Source organism: Ovis canadensis, chromosome 3 (genome assembly GCF_042477335.2).
Source record: "Ovis canadensis isolate MfBH-ARS-UI-01 breed Bighorn chromosome 3, ARS-UI_OviCan_v2, whole genome shotgun sequence".
Taxonomy (NCBI): Eukaryota; Metazoa; Chordata; class Mammalia; order Artiodactyla; family Bovidae; genus Ovis; species Ovis canadensis.
This window is the reverse complement of record NC_091247.1, coordinates 26,182,317-26,192,500: the sequence shown is the minus strand read 5'-3', so window position 1 is coordinate 26,192,500 and position 10,184 is coordinate 26,182,317. Positions and strand designations below refer to the sequence as shown.

Below are 10,184 nucleotides of genomic sequence, written 5' to 3'. Positions count from 1 at the left end.
ACATGTCACAACTATGACCCACTGCAGCCAGATATTTTTTTTAGAAAAGAAGAGAAAAAGAAAAGACACGTGCAAGATGATTCTAATAGGCAGCAGAGTAGAGTATTTAAAAAAGAGATGTTTCTAAATTGGGATGACACTCACATAAAAGGAAGGAGCTGTTGCTGCTGACCAAACCAAGCATGAGAGAAACAGCCACTGCAGGAGACAACTCTGCTCAGGCAGAGAAACCTGGACTCCACAAGCAGAGCAAGAACAGAAGCAGAAAGTCTGGAAGCTACCAGCAGTCTGGTGCATCAGGAGTTTATGAGAAAGTGAAGGGAGAGGGGCGGGAATGATGGATCAGATTATGGATTGAGGTCAGACTATGAACTATGGAGAGAACTTTGTGGCTTTGCTAAAAAGCTTGTTTCCCCCTTTCCCAAGCGATTAGTATTTGACGAGCATTGTGGAATACAGTGTGCCCCTGGTGCAGACAGTATGAGGGCTGGATGGGAGGGAATCTTGCTGCAGACAAGATGCCAGGGAAAGATGACAGACAGTTCCTACTGCCAAGACCCTGGTGGACCCCACTCCAAGGCAAACTGCAAAAGGAGGGGAGGATCATTCAAAGCCATGGGTACTGAAAATAACCTCTGTGTACACTGACAGTCTTTCTCTTGGAAAATGGACACCTGGTTGATTGCCTGAAATTCAGTCGATGTTCCAATGAGTCCTGACAAACAGAGGTTGAACCTGGGACCTTGAACAGGCTGTACATGCAATAGTCATCATCCATGTGTGCCTTCATTCTTAGGAGCCTGGTGAACACAGGCTTCACAACAGACAGACCCATCCAGTTCAGAGTCGCCCTCTCACCCAAAGACTATGCAGGACGCTCCAAGGAGCCTTGGTGCAAGGAAGAACAGCATTCGCTAACTCATTTCCACATCCACTGCACAAATATTTGTGGAGTTTACCCCAATGATTAAATCCTTTCAACGAAGGGAAAGGACCTTACTGTGCTCTTTGTTAGTTATTGGATTTTCCATTTCTCAGTGTGGGGGTGGAGAAAAAGATGCAATAAGGCAAACCATTTGAAATTGATTGTTTGCTTCTCTCCAGGGTAATTTCCTGGCAACTGACAAAACACACAGACTGTGAGAAGCAGACACAAAACTTCTTGTAAAACCTCTTACTTTGTATTTTAGATTTTTTTTATTCCTGTGAGCCCCAGTTTTCTTATTTTTAAAATGAGAATAATAACACCAACCTCACTGGGCAGCTATGAGCAGGTTCATGGCTATGGCTGTGGAAATCAGTCCGGTGCAGAGCTCTAGGGGGCACCATTCGTATAGATTAAAATGTGAATGGTGCAGTCTGCAGTTGAGCAGTACACAACCTCCACAACTGTATGTGGCAGTCCTGGTGCTGAGAGAAGATCAAGGAAATAAAGCTATGAAACCACTTAATGAACTATAAAGGGCTGCTTTAATCATCATAACTATTGCCCAAGACATCCAAAGGACTATCTAAATCCCAACAGGGAAGCCAGGAGCTTGACTGAGCTCTGAACAGTTTGAATTGATGATAAAGTGTGCACAACTGCAGCATGGAACTTTACCACTGCAGATGGGAAAGCTTACAAGCCTTGCGAGCTGCTGAGGGAAGCCAGCACAGGGATCACAGGGGAAAAGAAACAAACACAGTAGCAGACGTATGCTGAGTGTTTATTTTATTACAGACACTAAGCATGTTACACCCACTGTCATTTTAATCCTCACTACCATCTGTTAGGTGGGTACTATCGTCACCCCCATTTTACAAGTGAAAAAATGCTACACAAGGATATCAGTTATGAGACTAAGGAGCCACTGTGTGTAAGCAGAGAAGCAAAGAGCTGAATCCATAGACTTCTCCAGCAGCTATGATTCTAATCACCTCCTGCCTCAGCAAAGGATAAACTTCCCTGCTCACGAGGCTGCCTGTACATCCGGGCATCAGCCTTGCAGTGGGAAAACAGACAAGGTCAGCAAACCAAGCACCAGTGAGGCTCTGGGTGCTCCTAGGTGCTAGTCCCTCCTCTAGGAGGTTGTACTGTATCTGAAGCAGCCAGAAACCCCCAGAGACAATCGGTATATCAGAGAAGCCCATTCAATCACATGGTCCCATGCAAGTAGGTGTTTAGCAAAAGGAAAGAATTTTCATAAAGTCTTTCAAAAGGACCTAAGCCTATCTATTTTCTTGGAAGAACTTGAAAGGTGGTGAGAGGGAGGTACTGGTCCCAGATGTTTCTGCCTTGGTGTGTGACTGGGGTGTGGGTGGGACGGGGTAGTATAATCGGCCTGGTTGTTGTGAAAGAGAGGTGTGTGTGTGTGCTCACTAGCTCAGCCATGTCTCTTTGTGACCCCATGGACTTTAGCCTGCCAGGCTCTTCTGTCCATGGAATTATCCTGGCAAGAGTGCTGAAGTGGGTTGCCCTTTCCTACTCCAACGTTCTTGACCAGAGATTGAACCCACATCTCCTGTGTCTCCTGCATTGGCAGGTAGATTCTTTACTGCTGAGCCACCTAGGAACCCAGATGACAGAGATACTACTTGTCAAAATTAGTAGGAGGGGAAAAAACAGTCTGGATAGGGTAGCAGTGTTTCCTCTCCAAGCTGATCTTCATGTTTTCTTTGTTTATTGTTTATCTTGATGCAGGCTCTCACATTTTTACATTGTCACAAAAGAAACAGAACCATGACTGATGATTCATAGCATATACACTTCATGTTATGCACTTGTAACGTTTCTATCTGGGTTCAGTTATCCAGCATTGTTCTCCATCTAGAACATCATCATATTACTTAAGGAACAAATGGCTCCATTATCTTCCTTCCTCCTGAAAAGATGCTTATGGCTGATGGAGGAAGCCAAAACTGTGAGTGCCATAAAAACCAGGTGAACATCCAGCGTTGAGAGTGTTACTGAAAGTGCTCAATGCTCTAAAGCCAATACTCAGGGGCAAGGTCGGCGAAAAGAAAGCGTTCTTTATTTTGGAGGCTGGTGTAGCCACGGAGGTGGAGAGGCAGCAGACTCATGCACAAAGGCCAACTCATGCTGCCGCCAACAATCAATGGATAAGATCTTTCATAGGTGAAGTTATGTACAGAAACGGCACAGTCAGCTCTGACAGTTACCTTGAATTTGGTCATGGCCTTGGTCTGATCAGCGTCATCTTGATTGTTTTAAGAACAGTTAATCTTCAGTTCCAGGATCAGTTTGTTCCCATTTCTTTGAGGTCGTTTCTTGGAAATGTGGCAGTCTGTGTCACGGCTACAATATGGTCATCACGTAGTTAACTTCTTCCACCTGGTGGGGTTTCAGTATCTACAAAACAGCTCAAAGGATACGGTTCAAAATACTATCTATAGCCCTGAGGAGGAACTAAAGGTCCTAGACTTTGTTTAATGACTAAACCATTATTTTTATGTCCTGTTTGACTGCTTTCTTTTGCTTCTGCATTTTCTCACTTCTATGATTAAACTTACTATTTGGCTAAAGTTTTCCACAGACACAAAGCAGGCTGAGGACGTGGAGTAGAGGGGGAGTGTCATAGAGTCCTGCTCCACTAAGACAGAGGAGGAAGAGACTGGGTCTAGGAGAATAAACAATCCCCGAATCAAGGGTCAAAAGATCGGTAAAAGGGGCTAGAAAACAGGCAAAGATGCGGCTCCAAAGATGTGACAGCAGCAGGTGGAGCGTGGAAAGAAAGATGTCCCAACCCCTTACCGGAAGTGGGTGCTCATTTAAAGCTGTGCATAAATGGCTGTGGACTTCCCAGGTGGCACAGTGGTAAAGAATTCACTTGTCAATGCATGGGATGCAGGTATGACCCCTGGGTCAGGAAGATCCCCTGGAGGAGAAAATGGTAACACACTCTAGTACTCTCGCCTGGTAACTTCCATGGACAGAAGAGACTGGTGGGCTACAGTCCATGAAGCTGCAGAGTCAAACATGACTGAGCACACACATGTACACACGCACATCAATGACTGCAGAGGTTGGGTGCTTGGAGTGCTAGGTAGACAAAGCCCAGACAAGGGTATTCCTGAGGACAGGGAGACACAAACCAATGAACACAAGGAATTTGTAAGGCACTGTGTTTGTCCAAAATGCTCATTTAAAACCCTGAGGCTTCAAAGTTTTGCTCCTCCTTCAATTTGAAACATTCCAGTCCTCTGTGTAAACCCTGAATGTTTCTTGGTAGTGCCCCAGTGATTACGTTAGGAGAAGAAGTGAGGATTGAATTGGTCTTCCATGCTAGCCAGTGTCCCTGTCTCCACCCTAAACTGCCCTTGTGTGGCTTAGAAGCTCCCGTGGCAAAGCACCCTCGCCCCGTTCATCTGTAGATTCCCATGAAGCCCTTCCTCTCCTCTCTCCAACACTATATACTCCTGCCCAGATTCTTGGTGGCTTCAGTGTCCACCTAGATGGTCCTTCTTGAGTCTTTCAGTGGCTTGACATTGATTCCTCCTATCATCTGCCCTCTACCCGCTTCGCCCCTTCCCATGGCCTCATATTAGTCCTTGTAACACTAGAGGCACCAGCCCCTCCCCCATAATTTCAGACACTACCTCTGGTTCTTCAGTACATCTTTCTACCTCACTTTCCTAAACACCTCAAATATCTATCCCCACCATTCAGTGACCCCAGTGAATGGACCTAAAGTATTTTTTCATCTTGCCCTTTCCTGTTCCCATTCCCCCCACCCAGAATCAGATGCTCAGGCTCATTTAATAATTCTTTCTCTTTAACAATCCTTTCTTCCCTGCTCCTTCATCTTCATTCAGTCAGCTCTTCCTTCTGTAACTTAGGGGAAGCCAGACACCCCATCCCCTTCTTCCTGGTACCAGACGATGGCAGATGAATGGAGAAAGTGAAAGTGAAAGTGAAATTAAAGTAAAAGTCACCCAGTTGTGTCCAACTCTTTGTGACTCCATGGATTCCATGGAATTCTCCAGGCCAGAATCCTGGAGTGGGTAGCCTTTCCCTTCTCCAAGGGATCTTCTCAACTCAGGGATTGAACCCAGGTCTCCCAGATTGCAGGTGGATTCTTTACCAGCGTGCCACCAGGGAAGCTCAAGAATACTAGAGTAGGTAGCCTATCTCTTCTCCAGCAGATCTTCCCAACCCAGGAATCGAACCAGGGTCTCCTGCAATGCAGGCAGATTCTTTACCAACTAAGCTATCAGGGCAGATTGATGAAGAAGGTATCAACCAAAACCAAACTGGAGCTGGAGAATAGCACCCAGCCCTTTTGACTGGTCTCCCTTTGGATTCAGGATCACAAATGATGAATTCATGACCAGGATTTTGTGCTCCTTGGCAGTTTTCATTTTCTTAGCTCATTCACTCCTCCATTCTGCTGAAAAGCTATTTTCTGCCCTCCCCTCTCCTTAACAACCCTTCTCCCATACTAGCTCTTGGCTGATTAGTCTTCTTCTTAATTCACTGAGGGATGAGAATCAATCGGAAGAGATGTTTCACTTCATTCAGATGCTTCCTTCATCACATCTTCATTTGCACCCATATACTCTGCTTTCCTTCCAGTTACTACAGATACATAGCTGGGCAGCTTCCTGAGGCGCAATTTAAAATGTTAGCCTAACTATGTCTCTCCTCCTCTGCTCAAAATTCTTCAACAGCTTTGCATCACATGCAGGATTCAGAAAAAAACAAAGCACCAGCTTTTAATCATAATCGGCCCATTCTTCACACTCCTCACTACCTCTCCAGACTCATTTGCTCCTTAATCCCTCTGCTGCAGCCCTCACCAGCCTCCTGCCATTCCCGGGACTCTGCATGCATATAACTAACTACCTCAGGACCTTTGCACTTGCTCTCTTGCTTAAAATGCTCCTCCCCCTCATATCCTAAAGGCTCCTTCTCTCACTTGTTCTAGGTCTCTTCAAAGGTTAACTCATCAAAGAGGCCTTTCCTAACCACCCTATATACGGCACCAGTCTTGGCATTCTCTAAGTCCATTCCTCACCTTCATTTTTTCCATGGCATGTGGCCCTTTTTTGTTATTGTTGCTATGATTGTCTTCTCCTCACACTTGGATAGGCTTTCCTGGTGGCTCAGATGGTAAAGAGTCTGCCTGCAATTGCGGGAGACCCAGGTTTGATCCCTGAGTGGGGAAGATCCCCTGGAGAAGGGAGTGGCTATCCACTCCAGTATTCTTGCCTGGAGAACTCCATGGACAAAGTAGCCTGGGAGGCTACAGTCAATGAGGTCAAAAAGAGACATGACTGAACAACTAACACACACACTTGGATGTGAACGTTTTGGGGGACCACCCAGGATACAGGGGCCTAGTTCCCCAATTAGGGATAGACCCAAAGTCCCCTGCAATGGAAGCACAGAGTCTTAACTGCTGGACCTCCAGGGAGGTCCCTTGAGTGTAAACGTTTTGAAAACCAATCATTTTTCTCTTTTGTTTACTACTAGTGATAAAAGTGCCTAGTACATGTCTGATATTTGGCAGGGCTCAAGTAATACCTTTGGAATGAATAGATTAATCCAGTTTGTAACTTTAGCTTTCACATAAGATTTTGTCCCAATAAAGGGTGCTGCTTCTTAAGAAAAAGTGAAGTCTCAGAAACCACTGGTCTTGATTACAGAAGTTATTGCTCAAACAAATTTAGTCTATCGTTTTGAAACATTTTGAAATAATAGCTCTACTTTAGGTATCTTGGACTCTACGCTTGGCAGGGACAGAATTAAATCCAAAATAGAGGCCCTGGTTTTTAGGAGTAAGTAATTGATTCTATTCTTTCCCTCATGTTGTTGGTTTTTAAATGATCCTTCTTGGCAGCACAATCTGTAAGTTCGCACAGTGAGGCTGAGACACAACGATAAGGGTGTCCCCACAAAGTACTGTCAATGTGACAAGATTACCAAGCAGGACTTCTTTATGTCAAGACTGGGCCCTGAAATGAGTGATCCTGGGGCTGGTGCCTATTCCTGGAGCACTTTCAGTGCAGCCTCTCTGTCTGATTCTATGGAAGCCAGACTGCCTGTCCCTGGTTGATTTGTCTCGCCAAGCCCAGACAAAAATGTCTCGAGATGATAAAGCTGGAGAAGCACATCACTACTCATGGGGCCTTGTTGTATTTCTTCAAATACACCTTGGACACTGACCTTATCATTCATTCATTCCTTCCCACTAGAATGTAAACTGTACGAAGACAGAAACTTAACGGGTCTTAGTCACTTGTTCACCTTCTTGTATAGCAGTTCATGACAGAGGCAGCACACCAAATTAATTATATGATGAGTAATGCATATAAGGAAGCTATACACTTTTCTGCAAAGATTTTCTTGGTATGTTCTATATGCTTTGTACAGACAGAATTGCAGTGTTCAAAAAGGAGATGCCAGTGATACAGGCTCTCTAACAAGTGGAAACAGAACATGATCTTTGCCCTTGATGGCTCACAGCTTAATGTCCAGTGAAGACAGACAGATACCTAGACAACTATCTATAAAACAAAAAATGAAACAACAGTGGATAAAGTTATAAGGTGTGGGGGAGCACCAGAAAGCAAGCAATAAGTCTGACTTGGTGAAAGTTGTCAGAGGATGTACATGTGAAAGTAATATTAAGCTGAGCCTTCAGGTTCAAGAAGAAATTCTGTCAGTGCAGCAGGCAGAGGGAATTAGTAAATTTTTTTAAAAAATTAAAAATTGGGATGATCCTTTCTCCTTAAATCTTCCAACAAAACAATAGGTTAAATGTCAGGGACATTCTCTGCAATAAAGGACCTTTAATTTTTATAATGTCTCATCCCCCATGAACTGACACTTTTGATAAATACAGTAAAAATGCCAGAACAATATCAATTTGTATTCAAAAGATCTACATGCCTACTCTCACTTTCTGCACTTACCTCTTTGTAGACCAACAAGTGACCACTTTGAAAGGCACTGACCTAGGCGCACATTGATGGCATCCAAGAAAAAGCTGAGCAGCGTCACCATGTGATTTGGAAACACGTAAACATTGGTTTTGGCATAGTCAATAAAGCAGAAATAGATGTTTTTCTGGAACTCTCTTGCTTTTCCCATGATCCAGCTGATGTTGGCAATTTGATCTCTGGTTCCTCTGCCTTTTCTAAAACCAGCTTGAACATCTGGAGGTTCACGCTTCACGTATTGCTGAAGCCTGGCTTGGAGAATTTTGAGCATTACTTTACTAGCATGTGAGATGAGTGCAATTGTGCGGTAGTTTGAGCATTCTTTGGCATTGCCTTTCTTTGGGATTGGAATGAAAACTGACCTTTTCCAGTCCTGTAGCCACTGCTGCGTTTTCCAAATTTGCTGGCATATTCAGTGCAGCACTTTCACAGCATCATCTTTCAGGATTTGAAACAGCTCCACTGGAATTCCATCACCTCCACTAGCTTTGTTCGTAGTAATGCTTTCTAAGGCCCACTTGACTTCACATTCCAGGATGTCTGGCTCTAGGTGAGTGATCACACCATCGTGATTATCTTGGTCGTAAAGATCTTTTTTGTACAGTTCTTCTGTGTATTCTTGCCACCTCTTCTTACTGTCTTCTGCTTCTGTTAGGTCCATACCATTTCTGTCCTTTATTGAGCCCATCTTTGCATGAAATGTTCCCTTGGTATCTCTAATTTTCTTGAAGAGATCTCTAGTCTTTCCCTTTCTGTTCTTCGCATTGATCGCTGAGGAAGGCTTTCTGTGGAAAATTGATTGCTGTGGAAAATTCTGAGAGATAGGAATACCAGGCCACCTGACCTGCCTCTTGAGAAACCTACATGCAGGTCAGGAAGCAATAGTTAGAAGTGGACATGGAACAACAGCCTGGTTCCAAATAGGAAAAGGAGTACATCAAGGCTGTATATTGTCACCCTGCTTATTTAACTTATATGCAGAGTACATCATGAGAAATGCTTGGCTAGAAGAAGCACAAGCTGGAATCAAGATTGCCGGGAGAAATATCAATAACCTCAGATATACAGATGACATCATATTTATGGCAGAAAGTGAAGAGGAACTCAAAAGCCTCTTGATGAAAGTGAAAGAGGAGAGTGAAAAAGTTGGCTTAAAGCTCAACATTTAGAAAACAAAGATCATGGCATCTGGTCCCATCACTTCATGGGAAATAGATGGGGAAACAGTAGAAACAGTGTCAGACTTTATTTTGGGGGGGCTCCAAAATCATTGCAGATGGTGACTGCAGCCATGAAATTAAAAGACACTTACTCCTTGGAAGGAAAGTTATGACCTACCTAGATAGCATATTCAAAAGCAGAGACATTACTTTGCCAACAAAGGTCCATCTAGTCAAGGCTATGGTTTTCCCTAGTGGTCATGTATGGATGTGAAATTTGGACTGTGAAGAAAGCTGAGCATCGAAGAATTGATGCTTTTGAACTGTGGTGTTGGAGAAGACTCTTGCGAGTCCCTTGGACTGCAAGGAGATCCAACCAGTCTATTCTAAACGAGATCAGTCCTGGGTGTTCTTTGGAAGGAATGATGCTAAAGCTGAAACTCCAATACTCTGGTCACCTCATGCGAAGAGTTGACTCATTGGAAAAGACTCTGACACTGGGAGGGATTGAGGGCAGGAGGAGAAGGGGACGGCAGAGGATGAGATGGCTGGATGGCATCACTGACTCAATGGACATGAGTCTGAGTGAACTCTGGGAGTGGTGATGGACAGGGAGACCTGGCGTGCTGTGATTCATGGGGTGGCAAAGAGTCGGATATGACTGAGTGATGGAACTGAACTGAACTGAAATATTGGTTGGGTTGCAGAGGCAAGCACATGGCCGAGCTAGACTCGGCCACAGAGGGCCCAGGCATCAAGCTGCAAAAAAGCAACCTTGCACCCTTACTCCTTTAGTTTCTATCTCTAATACCCGTGAACTCTATGGGGAACATAGGCCACCACAGAATTAGGGATAATGTGAAACCTTTACCACCGACACTCTACTAATTCAATCTTTTCCTGATACGCTTTTTTAAAGAATCTATTAGTATTGAGCTTTGATCCCTGCTGCTCCCATGAGTCCTGCGAGGGAAGGATACGCAATGTTTCTAGGTTAGGAAGCTTAGGGTCCTCCAGAAAGGGTTCTATTGTATAAGTGTTATACACATGTACAGGAGAATTACTAATTTCAATACTACC

At 44.3% G+C, this 10,184-nt stretch overlaps 1 long non-coding RNA gene across 1 annotated transcript in view; it reads right to left on the bottom strand.

Annotated features, from left to right (window-relative positions):
* LOC138435484 (uncharacterized) overlaps positions 1-8,702 on the bottom strand; it is a 9,868-nt gene extending 1,166 nt beyond the window's left edge. Inside the window, exons 1-3 of the long non-coding RNA XR_011255123.1 lie at positions 7,918-8,702; positions 3,755-3,878; positions 3,163-3,363 (exon numbers count right to left, since the gene is read on the bottom strand). This is a non-coding gene — a long non-coding RNA (uncharacterized lncRNA). The remainder of the gene's footprint in view (positions 1-3,162; positions 3,364-3,754; positions 3,879-7,917) is intronic.
* Positions 8,703-10,184: the final 1,482 nt, after the last annotated feature.